Genomic DNA, 20,995 nt, shown 5'->3' on the forward strand with positions numbered 1-20,995 from the left:
GCACCATTAGTTTATGCAGAATTACCAATTCTGAACTCTTATTGTATTGCAGCCTCTTTGACAGGCATCTTAAACAAGACACTTCAGGCAGACATTTGCAATAACCCAACTTTATGCTTGGGCATAATATGTCCCCCTTTGTTCTGCTGATGGAATTATTATTCAGAAATTAAGAGACCTTGCTTAAGGGGCTGGAGTGGTAGAGTACTTGCCTAGTATGTGTGAGGCCCTGGGTTTGATTCTCAGCACTGCATATAAGTAAATAACATAAAGGTTCATTGACAACTAATCTCTATCTATCTATCTGTAGGCCACACATCTATCTATATCTATGTGTATATATATATATATATATATATATATATAGAGAGAGAGAGAGAGAGAGAGAGAGAGAGAGAAAGAGAGAGAGAGAGAGAGTTTGCCTAACTCTTCCAAAGAGAGAAAGTCTATCAAGAGTCCTTCCAGGAGACTCCCTCAGAGCTGTCCTTTCTGGCCATCTATGCCGTGCTTCCCCACCCATCTCCTTTTCCTTTCCTCAGGCCTTCTGGACCCTCTTGTCAGAAGCCTCTCTTTCTTTATCCAAGTGCACTTTCCTCCCTTACACAGGGAAGGGGATATTTCTTCTACTCCTTCCATGGCATGTTACAAACAAGAACCTCTGGAACTGTGAGGAGAGACTGGCATCCTGGACTTGAAAGCATAATGAAAAGGCACATGATCATTGATAAAAATAGGGACTCTGGGGCTCGAAGACCAGATATGTGCTGCTGGGTTGGCCCAAGCTCCGAACTCAGGCAAGTTCCTCCTGTTCTCTGAGCCTCAACTTCCCCATCTGTGAAAAGATCAATGCTTGGATCAGAGGGGTGTTGTGTTTAAAATGACTTAATTCATGGGGAATGTTGGATACATACACAAACTCAGATGCACACAGGTGCAGGGATGGCCGTAGTCTGTGCACTAGTCAAAGAAAGCTACATCCTAACATTCCACCCTTCTGCTTAGTGGGTTTTATGTGGCAGATACATGACCCTGGTCCTCAATAACAACGGGAACTAAATCCAACTGATGTCCACACTCTGTGATGAGTGTCCTCACTTCTCTAGCTTTCTATCTTTGCCAATGCTGTCTGTGAGAACCTGGTGCTGGAAGGATGTCCACAGCTCTACAAGAACTAAAAACATGATCAGCAATGCTTTAAGAATTTTTTATGTCTTCCACCTGCTGAAATGGACCAAGGAATGGACAGTCATATCTTACATAAATCCAGGGACCATGATTGTAACACATAAGAATCCCTCTGATTGTACTTCCACTATGACCATCACCCCACTCCTTAAAATTTTGGGCTGGAAAGCAGCAGGTCAGTTGGTCCTGCCAGTCAGAAATTCTTCCCCCATTCCCACCACTCCTGCAGAGCCTGGCTAGAGAGCTGTGAGGAGAGGGCCGTCTTTCCTCTGATCTGAGTGAGCTGAGCCCATCTTGCTCATGGATTTATCTCCTTTCTTCTGGTGCTGGAATAAAGGGACAGCTGATAGGAAGGAGTTTGGGTCTCATTTCCCATCTGTGTGTGCCAGTGTGAGATGAGTATCACTGCTGTCCCATGACTAAGAGTAACAGCATCATCCTTGGCATGTGCTATTGATAGACAGAGTCTTCTAGCTGCTGCCAAAATATCTCTCTGATATTTGTGAGGGCTACTCACTTTGCATGTCATTTGAGCAGGGATCTGACATAGCATATGCTGGTTCCAATGGGTATATTCTTTGTGCAGTGCATCACCAAAGCGGGGGAGTATGGCTGTCAGTTCCAGGGGCACTAAAACTGAGGACATCCGTGTGAGCTTTTAGGAGGCCAAAGATTCTATAAGAGGGGAGAGAAGAGATGGCCTCAGGATGAAGGATCCATTCTGAGTAGCCCCAATTATACTGTGTCTAGGTTGAGCGTAGTGTTTGAATCAGACCAAGGTCAGGGTACTTTGAGGGCTGAACCTAAGGTTAGGACACAGGCAGATCACTTACACAGAGAGTGAGAAGGTGAACAGGAGAGGGGTCCAGGCAATGATATTGATGTCCCAAACTCTGTGTTTTGAAATCTGTAACACAGCTGTTCTCCAGGTCTTTCTCAGGTCCTTTTGGTCAGTAAGTGTTTTGTTATCTTAAAAATTTTCTCCTCACTGAGGGTTATTGGTTAACATTCTACCAGAAATGAAGTAGTGCATGAAAATAAAGAGGAGGGATAGAACCACAACTTCTTCCATTTGCTCTCAGCAGGAACTTAGCCTTGGACCCCAAGGCCACTCATGACAATATCCTTCTAGAGTTTGACCTGTGACCATCTGTCTTTTTCCTTTGGGCTATGATATATCCTGAGTCTAGCTCAGCAGGGCTATCGACCTTTCAGGATCCTGGCCAAGGGCTGAGCTCCATTCCTTTGAGATCATTCAGGACACATGACAGCAGAAGGTGGACCACTGATCCATGCCTTATGCCTCATTCTCCTCTCTGGGACTCCAGATGAAGTTTGGTCCCATCCTGGTCATTTCACTAGAATGTGGCACTATGTCATTAGAATTGTTGCTAAATCATTTCATACATGGCATTTGTTTGATAAAGAACCACCTAAATGTGTGGACTTATCATATCTTGCAGTGTCATTCAGCATGATATCCTCTCTCTTCTATGACAGCCCCTTTCCACAATAAGCTGGCATAAAGAATGTATTCTTACTTTTTATTTTTGCAAAATAATTTACATAATCTTGTTATTAGTTCTAGAAGCCAGAGCTGCTTGAGAAAAAAAAAAAACTAAAATTCTCACTGTCGTTTTGAAGATTGTGGCCTCACAGTTGTACATGGATGATCTCTGGAAGGTAGGTAGATAAGGCTCCTTCCAGCAAAGAGGACCCTTTCACTTAAGCAAGTTCAGGCCCATGGTCATACCTGAGTCCCTGAGTCAAGTAAGATTATAGAGCACTCTGCAGAATCTCTTCAAGGAGGCTGTGCATGCTCTATCCAGGGAAGGGACCCACCTGTTATTAAACATAAATAAGGGATGATGTGACTGGACATGGGAGGAGAGGCCAGAGATGAGTGGGAAGGCATCTCTGCAAGTTCTTAAGATAGAGGGTTAATATCTGGAACAACTTATAGATCATGATCAATGGTGCCCTAGGATTAGGCAGGAAACCCATGCAGTCATAGTGGAGGAAGAACACAGGTCCTGGGAGCCCTACATTCTCACACTGACCTCCCTTCTAAGGTACCTGGACCAAAGCTTTGTTTTTTGAGTGATTTTCAGCCCGACAAAATCTACTTAGTCTGATACCTGGAGCCTGGTTCCTCTGGCACCTTTCTTAGGTGAGTCTTTTTCTATGTTCTGGGCTTCTTTAAATGTCCTGGAGAGACACAAGAGAGTCTGCACTCAGACTCTGGTTGCAGTAACCCAGGGCATAGGGTCGACTTTCCTGACTTCCAGTTCAATGCCTGACCCTTGATCACCTGTTGAGTTTTAGAATGTGACACTACGTCATTAGAATTATTGCTATATCATTTCATGCATACATACATTTCTACATGCCATTTTGTTTGATAAAGAACCACACTGGCCTCCCTATTTGTCTCTCTTGGGCAGCTCTATCCTCTGACTTGGTAGTAGTACCTCTGCTGCTATCTGTTGGTGGAGGAAACTAAGACTTGTGGTTCCCTTTAGGTGACATCAAAAGCCTCTGTCATCTGCAATAATGTGGACAGGAATACTGCCTCACTGTGTCAGCTGCACCCTGTCCTGCACAGCACAGAGAGGCAGCATTTGTCCTGTGTCCAGAGGGACACTGGTATAGTTCCTATAACTGAGTCTTAGTATGAAAAGCTATCTCTCAGCCTTGTGTTTTGATAGAAAAAATGGAGCTTACAGAATAAACTATAGCTCTTCTGTAAAGTGTCCACATTCTCGAAAATTTTGTAACACATTTTGGGGCCATTTACTGCCTTCATGTTATACATAGAAATCAAGACTGATGCTTTTCTCTGCTCTAATAGCAGTAGTACCAATGTCATCAGAACAGCTGTTGCTCTGGCACAGCAGTCCACCCATGGGTATATCACCATCACTGTCACCATCTTCTTTCTCCTCCTCATTTTCACCTCTGCTGCAACTATTTTACTCCATCACCCACATTTGCAGTGCATAGTGGAGGACTTTCTCCTCTTCTCAGTGTGCCCTTTCTTCTCTCTGGGGGAAGTGTTCTCCTATCACACAGAAAAACAACTGTTGGTTGATACCATTTTCCACATTTCTACAGAAAATGGACAAGACTCCAAGGATTCTCTCACTCAGTGAGAACCATGCTGTGAGCCTCTTTTCAGTTAATGGACCCTTTCTGTTATTGAATTAATTAATTTGAAGAAGAATTAAAAATCCATACAAGTCTTCCAATTTCACAGTGGATGTAGTTGAGGCCCAAGGAGACTCTATTGCCAGGACAACTGAGAACATTGTTGTCAACCTGAGAAAATTACCCAGGTATCCTAAATGTATGTTTATTGGTCTCCTTGTAGCAGGATTTGTCTAGGTTGTCTGGGGTCATGGGAGGGCATGAAGGCCAGGTTGGGAGGCACAGCTGGATGCATGCATTATAAGTGTGCCCACATATACATATATGCAAACTCTCGGATGCACACAAGTGTGGTGATGGCTTTATTATGTGTATAGCCTGGAAGAGGGTCCCTATGTTCTTATTAGATAGTTTTATGTTGCAGAGACCTGGTCCAGTTCTACAGACATCCCCAGGATGTGTACAAACAGAACTACAGCCAAGTTCTTTGTCTTGTCCACTCTGTGATGAGTGTGTATCGTCTGTAGTTGTCTCACTGTGATGAGTGTATATCTTCTCTGTGATGTCCCACTCTGTGATGAGTGTGTATCTTCTCTAGTTTTTTTTTCTTTTCTCCAAGAAAAGGTTAAAACATTATTCTTTTTTGATTTCCAAGTGATCGAAAACGGAATAACATACACAAGAAGAAGAAGAAGAAGAAGAAGAAGAAGAAGAAGAAGAAGAAGAAGAAGAAGAAGAAGAAGAAGAAAAACGGAAGGAAGAGAGAAAGAAAAACTTGATGCTTCTGTGACATTCTGATTCTATGATTAACACAATTAATTATTAATTATTATTAATTCTATGATTAACACAATCTTAATAAGTTATGTCCACTAACCTATTTGCTTGGGCCAAGGTGTGGAAATTACCACCTATACAGAGGAGGGATTATAACCACTCAACACATGTCTGCCCCTGACTGTCCTTTTACTCAGGTCATCTTTGTCTCCTATGCCTCAGCCTAGAAAAATACCAGGACAGAATGGTCCTGTGACACCTAAATCAATAACTGATCATTTTGAAAATAATTCATTCATAATTTGAGCTAATTTAAGAAAAAAATTGTTAAGGCTTACATAGTTTAGCAGCTAGGACTAAACTTAAGAAATAAAGATTTAAATAAATCCATCAGTTACTCTTCTATTATTGATTGATATCACATTTAATTAAAATATATTCTATAATTTGGAAATATAGGCACATTATTAAAGAATAAAACCTGATAGTAAAAAAAATTAGGTAACAAAACAATCCATGAGTTTTAATGTGTTTTTGCCTTTGTGAGAAAAAAAAAAGATCTTTTGTTTTGATAGAAGTTGTGAAAACACTTGTGAGCAAATAAAAGTCATTTTTTAAATTATTCAAAAACAGCATGCATTCCTGGTTGTTCAATTAATGATTTAAATTTTTATATTTCTTTTAATTTTTTAATGAAAAAGTAATTTTGTTTTTTCCCTTTTGCATTTAATTTCAAGTTTATTCATATAGGTGATGAGAATTCCTACCAAATGTATGCCTGCCAAGTATTTACTGATTCCAAACTTCATAGTTTTATTTTGCTTTTAGAAACCTCAGGTTTCAGATTTCTCTAACTTCATAAGTCAAATTAGCTCCTTGGAACCCTATCCTGTTTAACAGTAGTACATATAAAAATGCTCTCTCACTTTTTCAGAATCCACCCTCAGGTCTAAAGATTCACAATTAACTTTTCTTATCAAAACCATGACATTTATGTTACCAGCACATAAGTCCCTGTAATCCAAATTGCCAAGAAGATAATTGAAAGCAATCATAATTATCTGAGAGAATATTCAATAAAAGTTTTTTTTCTTTTCTCCAAGAAAAGGTTAAAGCATTATTTGAGGAGGAGGAGGAGGAGGAGGAGGAGGAGGAGGAGGAGGAGGAGGAGGAGGAGGGTGGGAGGCCAACCTTGCAGGTGACTAAGTTACACTCCCCAGCTGGGTGCTGAGGCACTCAGTCACAGAAATGGATGTGTCTTGCTACAGCCCCATGGGTGAAGCTATGCTCACCTGTTCCTTTGTAATATAACCCCTTCCCCTGTTTAGGATAGAATCTTCCATGGAAGTGCCTTGTGTGTGTCCCCACACAAGGCAAAGAACCTCACCCCCCCACACACTGGTGCAAAGGCCTAATTCTTCTCCCCTTCTGAGAGAGGTCTCATGCCCTATGGCAGCTTTGCTCCCCACATCCAGCTCAGATCAGAACCCTAGTGACAGAGACTAGTCAACAGTGACTGCCTGCTCACCACAGCAGGAGACAAATTAAGCTACAGGAATGGGCCATGTCTGGATGCTTTTCTCTTTCTTGGTTCTCATTTTTTTCTATGCTTTTCCTTTTCCTTTCTTTTCTCATCAGGGTTATCCTTTGACAATAAATTTAATAGAAGAAGAGAAAATGTTAGAAAAGCCTTCAGTTGCAACTAACAGAAATGAACATATGGAGTTTCCTCACAGTATGGTTACACTAGGCAGAAGATGATTGGCTTATGGATATTATCTTGCTAATATAGATTGATAGGCACGCCCCACTCAAACTCTGTAACAGTTGTGTACATTCCAAAAAGAAACTGAGCTACTGGACATTGACTTGAAGTTCGTCACCAGTCAGTTATCACCAGCTCCCGTGACTGAGGTAGCCAAATAGCTGAGCAACAAATTGACCACACAGAAACTTATGCTAGACAGCAGATAAAAAACCCAAGCCAGCCAATTATGCTGGACTTTAGTGACTAAGACTACATTTACCTTTATGGATAATTGTTAAAAAATTATTAAAATAGATTTTTCCAAGGGTATTTGTATTACTGACAGACCTAATTAACTCCTTAAATATGAGAGTGAAGAGAAAAAATGATAAATATCCTGTAGTCTATAAAAATACAACTTATTGCCTCATTAATTATTGCCAGCTAATATTTCAGAACTATAATATGCTAAAGTTAATATTCAGGCTTTAAAACAGGTGTATGTCTATTAACCAGACCTAGACAAACTGCTGGTCTCATAATCCCTAAAGTAACTACTTTAAATATTATTCCTTGCTTATTCAATTTTGGCCTTTGTGGCTATGTCTTAAAACTTACAATATATGGATTTTCTTAATGTTTGACTTAAATTACATCCAGCTTCCTTCATGGTCAGATAAGTACTGATGAAAGGATGAGAACTAAGTAATGATGTTCTAGAAGACAATGTAATAAATAATGTGAGAGAGCCCTTTGCTCTATGGTTTATGGAGAGGCCTAAATGCCATGGCAATAAAAATGTCTGTTACTGTGGCCAAACACAATGCCTCCCAATAAAATTGGGAAAAGATTAAAAATCTTCTGATGAGTGTTTGGCAAGGTAATAATAATCCAGATTATTGTGTTGACTGTTATGAAGATAATATGTTTTCTACTAATTCTTTTTGTGTTTCAATAGCAGATTGTGATGACCTTGGACCAAGAGCCAAGTGACTGAAAGAAAATTTCCCAGTTACATTCTTTTTTTTATATTAAGAAAGGGGGAATATGTGGGAGGCCAACCTTATGGGTGACTGAGTTACACTCCCCAGCTGGGTGCTGAGACACTCAGTCACAGAAATGAGTGTGTCTTGCTACAGCCCTATGGGTGAAGCTATGCTCACCTGTTCCTTTGTAATATAACCCCTTCCCCTGTTTAGGATAGAATCTTCCATGGAAGTGTCTTGTGTGTGTCCCCTTCTCTTACTGTGCCCTTGGGTGTGGCCTACCCAGGTGTCAGTCAACCTGCTGACAGTGGACATCATGAAGACAGACTCAGCCCCCTGAAACCTGACCCCTTGCCTCATTTGAATATCTTCTCCTCAATAAAAGGGATCAGTGCGTTCTCTCTCTCTCTCTCTCTCTCTCTCTCTCTCTCTCTCTCTCTGCAGACCCTTAAGGTCAGAGGAGCCGTCACAGTGACCCCAAAGAAAAAGGTATTTGTGTCTCTTGTGTGGTTATTTCGTGCAGCCCAGTTAGCCCAGTTTAACTAGAGTGACCCCTGAGCCTTTTAGTCGCCAGAACAGAAACCTGGCAGAGGAGGAAGACGAGGAGACAACTAGGAGGAGGAGAAGGTTGAAACTAGGAGGAGGAGGAGAAAACTAGGAAGAGGAGGAGGAGGAGGAAAAATCTAGGAGGAGAAGGAGGAGGAAAAACCTAGGAGGAGGAGGAAAAGCTAGGAGGAGGAGGAGAGAAAAAAACTCCAAGATATGCTAGAGGTAATAATTTACAACAGTATATATAATGTTTAAGCTCCATCTATTAAGGAACAAAATAGGTGTTAATATGAAATTACATGAATTCTGCAGTTTAAAGACACACCAAGAGAGAGTGATAACTTATCCCTAAATTTCATAGTTAAAATTTTTCACATTAATAACATTATGAGAGGTTTTTTTTTACCAGTATATGATTAACTGAAAAAGTGCTTCCTTTCATAATCCTGGTAATCCAAAAACAACAACAAAAAAATACATTATTGTAAACAGCACACTGACAAACTGTATTCATTTCTAGTTTGAAATCATCCATTTCAGCTGGGCATGGTGGCCTATGTCAGTAATCCCAGTGGCTTGGGAGTCTGGGGCAGGAGGATGGCGAGTTCAAAGCCAGGCTCCACAATGTGAGGCATTAACCAACTTAGTGAGACCCTGTCTCTAAATAAAATACAAAATAGGGCTGGGGATGTGATTCCATGATTGAGTGCTTCTGAGTTCAATAGCCAGTACCAAAAACAAAACAAAAAAAAATAATCATACATTTCAAAAGGGTAGATTTTCATTTTCCACTCTTGTAGTGCTACTTTAAAAAAATCCTTTTGTGCTAAATTTTCAAAGTGGTACAGCAGAGGACACATTTCAAAGTGATCCATGATGAGTATGCTTTCATAAAGTGTTCCATTTAATGTGCATAAAAGACTTAATTACCCAATTATATTTTACTGATTAGTGATACAATTAGGTTTAACATTTCATAAAAATAAAATATCTGATTCTTCTCTAAATTCAGCTCAACCAGAAAAAAAGCAATCTACTAATTTGGAAGAAAAATGAATAAATACATATTTTATATATAGATTGCTCATGAAGAAAGCAAACAAAATACAAACTCCATATGTTGAATGTAACAATCCTTAAACTTCTAAAATAGCATATGAAATGCACATAAAACAATAGAAAGAAGATTATTATGGACTTTAATACTATCAGTTATTAATATGGCAGACTTGTGACTGCTTCATGAAGACACTGGAAATTAATTTGTTTTCAACTAAAGACAATTGTGGACTTCAATGAAAAAGTATATGTGAAGATTATTTCCTCTATTTTTACTTTGTGCAATAGAAATCTGCATAGCATAGTGTATTTATGACCAAAACAATAGATATTTTAAGGTGAATAGATACTATTTCTAAATGTTGTTAGGAATAAGAAGGCAGCACTGATTTGAAGTTGTGCCCTGTCATCACTGATAGTTGATTTTTAGTTGTTTATCTCAGCATTTGTTCTTACTAAACTTTTCTGAGTGATATAACTTACGACCATTATTGTGGCTTATGGACCACAAATAAGTGTCACGACCCCCTTGCCCGCAAGGAAGACGCGACTCAGGAATCTTCTTTCAGCAGTTTATTCAGGCCCTTGACATTCTTCTAATAATTCTTCTAATCCTCCTCGGATGCACCTCCCAGCCTTAATAAAGCACCGCGAACCCCAATGCGAAGCTGCCACGTGGACCCTTCTCACAGGGTGCTAGAGAACGACACGCCAACTCTCTCTGATAAGGAGTTGACAATATGCCAACTCTCTCTGATATGGAGTTGTCCTTCACAGACCACAGCGGAGCCAGCGCCATCATGTAATGGCAACCACAGTCCGCAGGAACGGCTCACCACAGCTCCCCCTTTTTGTTTCACTAAGACAATACAGGCGAGAGTAGAGGTCCTATCCCACTGTGCAGAAGTGGCTGCATAGTATGGTCCAGCCCTAGGGGGCGCCTTCCCCAGATCTGACACCATATCAGCCGACGCCTTTTTTCGTGGGGCGGGGCGGAGACACGTCAAACCCGCATGCAATAGGACATGCTCCCCTTGAGGTCCCTCTTCTCAATGGATCACTCAAGTGCAGTGCCTTGCCTCGCATCCTGTATCGTGACGATGGTGAGTAAGAGGGAATAGCTGAGGTTGAACTGTGGCTGTCTAGAAGTACAACTACAAACAAGTTGGCAGCACCCTGAAAGAAAGGCACGGACTTTAAAGTGATAGATAAAGACCAGTGTGGAAACCCTTCTGCGTGCAATGGCAACAAGACCTGCAGAGTGCAAGGGCTTTCCAGCACTAAAAGAAAGACAAAAAAAGGACATGTCGAACCCAGTGCAATGTTATAATAACTTGGGGTGCAACGACCATGTCAAGGGCACTAGTGTAGAAACCCATCTGCGTGCAATGGTAGCAAGACCGGCAGAGTGCAAGGGCTTTCTGACACTAAGAGAATAACGAGAAAAGACATGTCAATCCCAGTGCAATGTTATAATAACTTGGGGTGCAATGACCATGTCAAAGATTTACTGTTTAAGATGCGCAAGTCAGACTTGAGGTGAGTTGCCAGTTTCTAAAGCAGCAAGAGCTTGTATGATCATAGCCTTATCGTGAGCACTACGAGCTTTAAGGTGACAGAGAAATCACAAACAGAGGAACATACCAAAACAACACAGTGTACCAAAAATGCCTACTCCCACCCATTCCTTAAAAAAGGAAAAAGCAGAAGATATCCAATTGGTGAATTGACCCAGAGTCACGGGATCGACACGGGTACTATTCAAGACAGCTATCTGGGTTAGTTGAGACTGGATCATGTCTTCCGCTTCCATGGACCAATTCCTGGCCAAATATCCACCAATGATGTGGGAAGCATTCCTGGAATCATTAAATCTGACAGAGGTTATACATAAATGTGCACGTTGGTCAATGCAGCCTAAAAGTACGAGGTCAGCCAATTCCTCTACCTGAGCTTGAAGAAAATCTACTCTTTGGTTGGTAGCTAAAATCCCTGACAAAATATGTTGATTAATCGCATTTTGCGATTCAAGTATAGTGGACGTTTGTTGAAAAACTTGATTAATGGTGGCAGCAGTTTGTACTTGACTGGCCATGGCTACTCCGGCCGTAACTGCTGCAGCAGCAGATGCCGCCACGGCTGTCACTATAGCTGCTGTGATTCCAAAATCTCTGCGGACTCTAAGTAGCTCTACAATAGGAAATTTGTCTGGATCCGCAGTGACTGGGATTGGGACAAAAGTTGGAATTTTCATAATCACTGCTACAGTCCAAGAACCATTCCAACACTCAGATAAGAAACAGGTAATATTAGAACAATCCAGCATCCCCGATGAGGTGTCATTAGCTAAAAGGAACAGGAACGGGGATTGGATACAGATCATTGCAGGAGGCAATGTGGCACTATGTAACAGAGAGTTGAACGAAACAGATGTAAGCCTATTACCTCGTTCACTCTCCTTATAGTAGTGCCAGAAATATTAGCCAGCCAACTTTTGGCTCCTAGTAATTGAGCCAATGCAGAAATATCGGCTGAAGCCCCCTTCTCATTGAAAATGAGCCATTGAAACCAGGACCAACCTGTTCCTGTAGAGGAGTTGGCATTGTTGTTAAAGTTATAAACATATCTCTTAAGAGGGGGGGGAAAGGAGAAACCTTTAGCAACTTGATGTTTCTCCCAAGAATGATCCTGACAAGGCGTAAATGTTGGGGGAAAACCAAAATTAGGGGTACAGTAAGGAGAGGCCTTAAAATGAGTGGCATTGCAATTACTATTAGAAGAAGGAGGCATTGGGATTAATACCTCGGAGATAATAGCTAAAGTAGTTATGTTTAAAACAGAGCTAGTTGCAGGGGTCCCTGAGCCTGATTGCTTCCCTGAAACTACTTGGCTCAATACAGCACTGAGAATACTCCCTGAGACTCAACTGGACTGCAATGGGTCCTCCCAGTTAGTCAAATTTTTGGTCTTAAGGCTAATACAATTAGTGTTCCCAAGGCTGAAACAAAAAACTCCTGTGAGATTAACTTGAGACTGATTAAAAATATTTTCCATGTCCCCTCTAGGAGAGGTACAAGGAGCAGACATCTCACATGAGGTAGAAAAAAGAGTGGGGAGGACACTAGAATTACTATGAACTGGCATTGGCATTGGCCATGCCCGTGCCACTGCCCACCACTGCATTGGTGTCATCTGTACCGTTGGCACCAGCATCAGAGCCAGAGCACTCATCAGAATGAAGCTCCTCATCATGGGACTGTTGTGGCACCTCCTGCTGCTGGTTAGTAGATCTCGAGACTCTTCTTGTCAGGCGTTCAGGGATCCACAGCGGCTCCGTGCGATCCTGGGGAAAAGCACATACAGATCCTCGTGCCCATGTCAGCACGGGGTCAGGACCGTTCCATTGGCCCGTAAGAACATCCTTCCACTTAACATAGCCAGTCACAGAGGGCTGAGGGGACACATGTCTATCAGCTGCAGAGCGGCCATGAATATCCAAATTCAAAAAATTAATGGTAAAGAGAGCTAAGGACAGGCGTTCTTTAGGAGTGTGGTCAACTCCTATTCCCCCTTTTTGTTTTTCTAAGGTTTCTTTTAAGGTGCGGTGGGCACGTTCAACAATGCCTTGCCCTTGAGGATTGTAAGGCAACCCATGAGCAAGGTGTACTCTCATAGTAGAACAAAAAGATGTAAACTGTCTGCCAGTATAAGCAGGTCCATTATCAGTTTTAAGGGATGCAGGTGTACCCCATGCTGCCCAGGCCTCTAAGCAATGAGTAATGACATTACGCGCCTTTTCTCCCGATAAAGCAGAAGCATGAATAATTCCAGAGTATGTGTCAATAGAAACATGTACATATTTGAGGTTACCAAAGTCAGGCACGTGAGTTACATCCATTTGCCAGACAACCAATGGCGTCAATCCTCGTGGGTTTACACCATAAGTAGGAGGATGAAGAAATGCGAAACAATGGGGACATTGTAATACTATCTGACGAGCATCTGCTCTTGAGATGGAAAAACGTCTGCGCAGTGTCATAGCATTGACATGAAAGTTGTGATGAAACAATTTAGCTTTTTCTAAGGAGGAGGCCAAGCATACCAACTGGCTTCTAGTTGTCGAGTCAGCACAGGCATTACCCTGTGATAACGGGCCAGGAAGAGAGGTGTGAGCCCGAATGTGCATAGGATAGAAAGGGGCAGTATGGCTACAGATAAGCTGTTGAAGCTGATTAAAGTAAGCAGATACATTATGGGTGTCACTAATAGCTCCTACAGCCTCCAGAATTTTGAGCGCCTGCACCACATAGATGGAGCCCGAAATGAGATTGAAAGGAAAAGAACACTGTTTAAAAACTTCAATGACAATTTGCAGTTCTACCCATTGTGGATTTCCAGGAGCAAATTGATGCTGGACAGGAGGAGAGTCATTAATCACATAAGCTCCCATTCCAGACTTGGAGCCATCAGTAAAAATGTTAACAGCCCCCGGAATTGGAGCGGGTGAAGTTACTTTAGGGAAAATGATGGGATGTTCTTTAACAAAATGGAGTAATGGATGAGAAGGGTAATGATTATCAATATCCCCTTGAAACGAGCAACATAGAATGGCCCAGTTGTCTAGAGTAGCACACAAAACATTAATTTGAACTTTAGAATAGGGTATGATAAGAGAAGAAGGTGCTTGTCCAAAAAATTGAATGCCCTGTTGAATCCCTCTAAGTGTTAACGCTGCAACAGCATCAGGATAGTATTCTAAAGATTTTCCTGGGGATACACGTGGGTGGATCCATAGTAAAGGCCCATCTTGCCACAGTACTCCAGTAGGCTGCCGCATAGTGGCAAGCACACATAACTGGAAAGGTTTATCACTCTGGAGCCTGCATAGAGTAGCATGTTGTATAGCTTCTTCTACTTTTATAAGGCCTCTTTCTGTGAGGGTACGAGGGGAAGTAAGATCTGGATCACCCTTAAGAATAGCATACAAAGGCTGAAGCACGATATTAGGAATATGTAAATAAGCTCTTATCCAATTAATATCTCCCAACAGTTTTTGAAAATCATTTAGAGTTTGGAGATCTTGAGTTCTTATAGTAACCTTTTGTGGTTTTAACATGTCATATCCAATCGTTGCTCCCAAATACTGAATAGAATCCCCTGTTTGAACCTTTTCAGGTGTAATATGTAATCCATATTGAGCTAACAACTTCACCAGGTCTTTATAGGCCTCATTAACTGACTGTTCTAATTTGGCTGCCAATAATACATCATCCATATAATGAATAATCTTGATGGAAGGATATTTTTGTCTGAGAGGTGCGAGTGCCTTCCCTACATACATCTGACAAATCGTAGGACTGTTAGACATTCCCTGTGGTAAAACAACCCACTCAAACCTTTGATCTGGTTCCTCGTGATTACACAAGGGAAGGGTGAAGGCAAAACGCTGTGAGTCTTTAGGATGCAAAGGAATAGAAAAGAAACAGTAGCAAATCTCCCTTGTCCCAAAAGCATTTTTTTTGTCCCAATGGGGGTGTCCTGCTGCATGATTTTGGGCGGCCTTCTCTGCTGCGCCCTCTAGCACAAATGCTCTCCAGTCCAAATATTTGCCTGGGGAGACGCAAGCCCGAACGAGGCTAGCCCAATCAGAGGGAGTCATGCAGTATCTGGACAGATTCTCTACCTGAGTTAGTGTAAAGGCGGCATCGACCCCATAAGTGCGCACAGACTCCGCCAGGGTCTTTACAATTTTGAAATCCAAAAGCTCATGAAATCTTCCCCTATTATCATCCTGAAAAACTGGATACGCAAGACCCATCTCAGCGTTAACAGCCCTCCATGTTTGGGCGTGGAAACTTCGTCCCGAAACACCCCCGCCATATGGAGGCGGATCGGGAGGCTGTCTGTTCTTGAGCCCTTGCTTATCTCTGTTCCCTGTACCTAAACTCCCTAGCTGCCGAGACAGCGTCTCCAGCTCCTCCTCTTCATTATCTTCTACCTCTGACCCACTTTCGCATGGGGGCGTGCGCAGCACACTGAGATCTGGATACAGTCTCCTCCCGTTCTCCACGCCTCGCACACTCCCCTCTTCCTGAGACACTTCACTCTCTGTTGTTTCTGATTTTTCCTCATGTAATTGTTCTAAAACTTCTTGCCCTTTAACAAGCGCTTCTTGGCATCTGCCATCTGTAAGGCAACTACGGACCATCTTCCAGAGGGGTATCACCCCGCCCTCTAGCATGCCTTGCTCACGAGCAAAATCAAGGTCTTTGCCTAATTTATCCCAGCTGGGTGTAGTGAGGCTGCCTGAAAATGCAAACCATGGTGCAGCTGTATCTACCCTCTGTAAAAATCTCTCTAAGGTACTGCGTTTCACCTCCAGTCCCTTGGAACGTAAAAGGCCATCTAGGGCCAGAAGAAGTGGATTTGAAGTCACGGCACCCATGACGCAACACAAGAAAACACAGAAAACGAAAGTAAAAATGCACAAAAACAAAACGAAAATACACAGAAAACAAAACGAAAATACAGAGTGCAATTGCTATGAGATGTAACGCCCTCTCTTTATTTACAGCGGAGCAGGTACCTTTTAACGCTCCCTCTTTATGTATAGAGGAGCCTCCGCTTTTTAACAGCGGGTCCCACCTTACCTGGGACTTACCGGCGCGCCTCCCTGGCTGTTGAAAGTTCTGGTTCCTGGGTTTTTCTTTCTTTTTTTTTTTCTTTTTTCTCCCGTGTCTCAGCACCACTTGTCACGACCCCCTTGCCCGCAAGGAAGACGCGACTCAGGAATCTTCTTTCAGCAGTTTATTCAGGCCCTTGACATTCTTCTAATAATTCTTCTAATCCTCCTCGGATGCCCCTCCCAGCCTTAATAAAGCACCGCGAAGCCCAATGCGAAGCTGCCACGTGGACCCTTCTCACAGGGTGCTAGAGAACGACACGCCAACTCTCTCTGATAAGGAGTTGACAATATGCCAACTCTCTCTGATATGGAGTTGTCCTTCACAGACCACAGCGGAGCCAGCGCCATCATGTAATGGCGACCACAGTCCGCAGGAACGGCTCACCACAAATAAGACACATTCATAGTAGTGTTTTATCAGAGAGATCCTTCACAGTGTATGTTGACAATAGGGATCCTTTGTCCACATCTACCTGGAATCTATATTGCAGAACAACATTTTGTATATATTTCATAGCTCAATTCTAAGGAAAGTTCTTTGCCAAATTTTCAAAGTGGTACAGCAGAGGACCAAGATGTATCAAAATTCCACCTGGCTTGAATGTTTTCCATATTGTATCAATATAGTCGATCACATTGTGAGCTGTGCCTTTTGCAGAAAGAGGCAGCAGTTTAGTGCCACCTATTGCATTATGGATAAATCTCCTGAAAATCTTCTGCTGTCATACAAAATTTAGAACCAGGAAGAAGACTGTGGGGGTCAATGTCAAGGACAAAGATGGGTGATATCTGATTTGCTGATCTTCCATTATTGCTAAATTGATAGATCCAGTGAGAGATCCAGAAATAAAGTTTATGTTTATTAATTTTAGAATAGCTGTTCAGAACAAGGTTGGAAAAAAAGAGAAGGAAGGAAGGAAGGAAGGAAGGAGGGAAGGAAGGAAGGAAGGAAGGAAGGAAGGGAGGGAGGGAGGGAGAGAGGGAGGGAGGGAAAGAAAATTCGCATCTTGACAAGCATCATCTAGCACAGCTATTTCCCAGTCCAGTTTTCCTAGTCCAGCAACAAGTACCAGGATATTTTCTTTAGGGGGATCCCATCAGTCTTTTAGAAAAAATTCAAAATTTATTTTTGATTAGTTCAAAATCCAGGCAGAGAACTGCACTTCCACTTTCTTACTCTTACTGAGGTCACCCAAGGCTCCCCTGCAGTCCTTGTGCAGTTGAGAGGGGGTCAGTGGGAGGCACCAGTGTTGCTAGATTGCCTTCTTGGCCCTAGGCATCACTGCCTTGCTGCTCCTAGCTACTGAAAGTGCTGTGGCTGGCTGTTTTCCTCCAGATGGCACCCGTGGCAGACATGTCCTCAACAAGCTGCCTGCACTGCCCCCACTGCTCTCAGGGCTCCATAAATACTGGGCTCTGAAAGTCTTCAGCTGCAGCTTGTTATCTTGCAGTGGTCTTCAGGAAGTGATTGATGTTGCTTTCAAGTATATCAATTAACAAGAAAGTGCTTAAATGTACATTTTCATGGTATAATTAAGAAATTTGCATTAATGTAAAGCAAAACATTCGTAGGATTTGTCAAACTAATATTGAGTGTTATTTTTGTAGTATGTGACGATTAATGTCAAAATATTGTTTGTAATTTATAAATTTATGTTGCTTGTAAATGTATCTTCATTACTTGTGTTAGGTTGTATAAATAATAAAACATTTTAAGGGAAAAAGTTTCATAATGCAGTACCCATAATTATATTTCCTCCTGGATCTTGTGTACAAATGTATATATTTTTTCTTTGCCTTGAGTATCTGTCTAGTTTGCTTTTTGCTAGTGTAACAGAATACCAGACAGAATGTGAAGGCTGGGAGTAATTCAAACCATAGCTGCCTACAACACAGTGAGTAGCAGGTGATACCAAGTTATGGTTATTCACGTCTATTTATCTGGTGGTAGACTTATGATCCACATACACACATCACCCATATTAGTCTCAGTTTGTTTTCTTTTTCTATAATAAAATTCCTGAGACCAGGTAATTAAAAAAAAGAAACTTATTTGTCTCCTGTTTCTGGAAGCTGAGGTGTCCAAGAAGTCTGGTGTGGCCCTTCTTACTGCATCACAATAGAATAAATTCATTATCACATCTCAAGACTAAGTAAGCATGCTAACAGGGGTCTTACTTCCTCTTCCTACAAAGTCACCAATGCCATCTTGGGAAGCCCCTTTATCATGTTCTTATCTAATCCTTATTATATGCCAAAGGTACTACTTCCCAAATATTAGAAACAGAGTTTAGGGATTAAGTTTCCAATGTGTGAAATTTGGGGATCAGGGATACATTTAAAACATGTCAATATCTTACCAAATCATCTATTCTCTGACACTGTCTATACCTGGACATCAGAGATATATGTAAATTGACAGGTCTGCAGTATAAGTTGGTTGGATAGATGGGAGAAGATTTATTTTCAAGTATTTTTTAAAAAATATTTTTTTATTTTGGATGGATAAAATTTACTTATTTGTATGTAGTGCTGATGATTGAACACAGTGCCTCACATATGCTAGGCAAGCGCTCCACAACTGAGCTGCAACCTCAGCTTCTATTTCCAAGTATTTTTGAGGTTATTATGAATGAGATACTTTTCCTGATTTCTTTTTCTGCAAATGCATTATTGGAGAAGAGGAAAGCAATTAATTTATGTATTTGATCTTTTATCCTGCTACTTTGTTGAATTTTTTATCAACTTTAGAAGTACTCTGGTGGAGTTTTTTTGGGATTTCTAAATATAGGATCTTATCAACAGCAAACAGAGATAATTTGACTTCTTTTCCTAATTTGTATCCCTTTAATTTCATTCTTTTGCCTGGTTGTTCTGGTTAGAGTTTCAAGGACGATAGTGTATAGTAGTGATGGAAGTGTATACCCTTGTCTTGATATTGATTTTAGAGGAAATGTTTTTAGTTTTTCTCTGTAAGTATGATGTAGACCTTTGTCATATATAACCTTTACAGTATTGAAATAAGTTCCTTCCATCCCTAGTGTTTTAAATACTAGTGTTTCTCCACTGTTTTCAACATGAATGGGTGCCGGACTTTTTTGTATAGTTTCCTTGCATCACTTGGGATTATCACATGATTTTTCTACTTAACACTATTCATGTGGTGAATGGCATTTATTGATTTGCATATATTGAACCACCCTTGAATTCCTGGGATAAAACACACTTGATCATGTTGTACTAACTTCCTAATGTGATTTTAAATGTGGCATGGGCTGGGGATGTGGCTCAAGCAGTAGCGCGCTCGCCTGGCATGCGTGTGGCCCGGGTTCGATCCTCAGCACCACATACAGACAAAGATGTTGTGTCCGCCAAATACTAAAAAATAAATATTAAAATTCTCTCTATCTCTCCCTCTCTCTCATTCTCTCTCACTCTTTCTTTAAAAAAATGTGGCATATCATTTTTTTATTTTGAATTTCTACATCTATTTTCATAAGGAATATTGGTCTGATATGTCTTTGTCTGGTTTTGTTCTCAGGGTGACACTGGCTTATAGTGAATTTGACAGTGTTCCTTTCTTTTCTATTTCATGGAAAATTTTGAGGAGAAATGTCATTAGTTGTTTTTTTAAAGTCTCATAGAACTCAGCTGAGAATCCAGCTGGTTCTAGGTTTTCTTTGTTAGAAGGCTTTAATTGCTGCTTCAATTATATTGCTTGATCTTTGTTCAAATTTTCTATGTACTCAGATTCATTTTGGGCCAGTCATGTGTGTCTCAACATTTGTCAGTATAGTCTAGATTTTCTAGTTTATTTAAGTATAAGATTTCAAAATAGTTTCTAAAGATCCCTCTGAATTTCAGAATTGTCTGTGTTGATATCTTGTTTTTCATCTATAATTTTATTGATTTGGCTCTTCTTTCTCTTTCTTTCAGTTAATTTGGCTGAGTTTATCAATTTTGTTTATCTTTTAAAAGGACTCAAAATTTTATTGATCTTTTATAGATTTACAATTTCATTACTTCTGGCTCTGATCTTAATTATTTCCTGATTTCTTTAAATTTTGGAATTCGTTTGATTTTTTTTTTCCTCTAGGCCTTTGAGGTATAGCATCACCTTATTTATCTGGAATCATTCAATATTTTAATGTAAGAACTGAATACTATAATCTTTCCTCATAGAAGTACCTTCATACTGTTTCAGAGATTTTGATACTTTATATCTCTATTCTTATTTCTCAGCTTTTGTTTCCAATAATTTCTCCCCTGATTTATTCTGCGAATTATTTTATCTCCTGGTGTTAAAATGGTTTGGTTTGGTTTGGTTTTGTCTTGTGGTTGAGTTATAATTTTAATCCAATGCGATCTTATAGGATTCAAGGAATTATCTCTGTTTTTTTATTAATATTTGCTTTGCACCTTAAAATATGGCCTATTTTGGAGAAAGTTCCTTGTGGCACTGAGAAGAAAGTAAATTCAGCTTTCTGAGAATCAAACCCAATGCCTAACACAAGGTAGGCATTGAGCTACAACCCAGCCTTGCATTTTAAGTTCTCTCTCTCTCTCTCTCTCTCTCTCTCTCTCTCTCTCTCTCTCTCTCTAGTTGTCAAACTATAATTTATATGTGGTGCTGAGAATCAAACCCAGTGCCTCACACATGGTAGGCAAGTGCTCTAACACTGAGCTGCAATCCAGCCTTGTGTTTTAAGTTCTCTCTCTCTCTTTCTCTCTCTCTCTCTCCCTTAGTTGTCAAACTATAATTTATATGTGGTGCTGAGAATCAAACCCAGTGCCTCACACATCCTAGGCAAGTGCTCTACCACTGAGCACAATAGAAAGGAATTTTCAATGTTTTGACAA

At 40.9% G+C, this 20,995-nt stretch overlaps 1 protein-coding gene, 1 pseudogene and 1 gene segment (V, D, J or C); all 3 read right to left on the minus strand.

Annotated features, from left to right (window-relative positions):
* LOC101969513 (immunoglobulin lambda-1 light chain-like) overlaps nt 1-20,995 on the minus strand; it is an 828,312-nt gene that overhangs the window by 385,657 nt on the left and 421,660 nt on the right. The gene's annotated exons all lie outside the window — the stretch shown is intronic.
* The window catches only part of LOC101960900 (immunoglobulin lambda-1 light chain-like), a 503,755-nt gene that overhangs the window by 380,889 nt on the left and 101,871 nt on the right, over nt 1-20,995 (minus strand).
* LOC101963460 (carnosine N-methyltransferase-like) lies at nt 16,553-17,241 on the minus strand (annotated as a pseudogene).

This window comes from Ictidomys tridecemlineatus, chromosome 2 (assembly GCF_052094955.1).
Source record: "Ictidomys tridecemlineatus isolate mIctTri1 chromosome 2, mIctTri1.hap1, whole genome shotgun sequence".
Taxonomy (NCBI): domain Eukaryota; kingdom Metazoa; phylum Chordata; class Mammalia; order Rodentia; family Sciuridae; genus Ictidomys; species Ictidomys tridecemlineatus.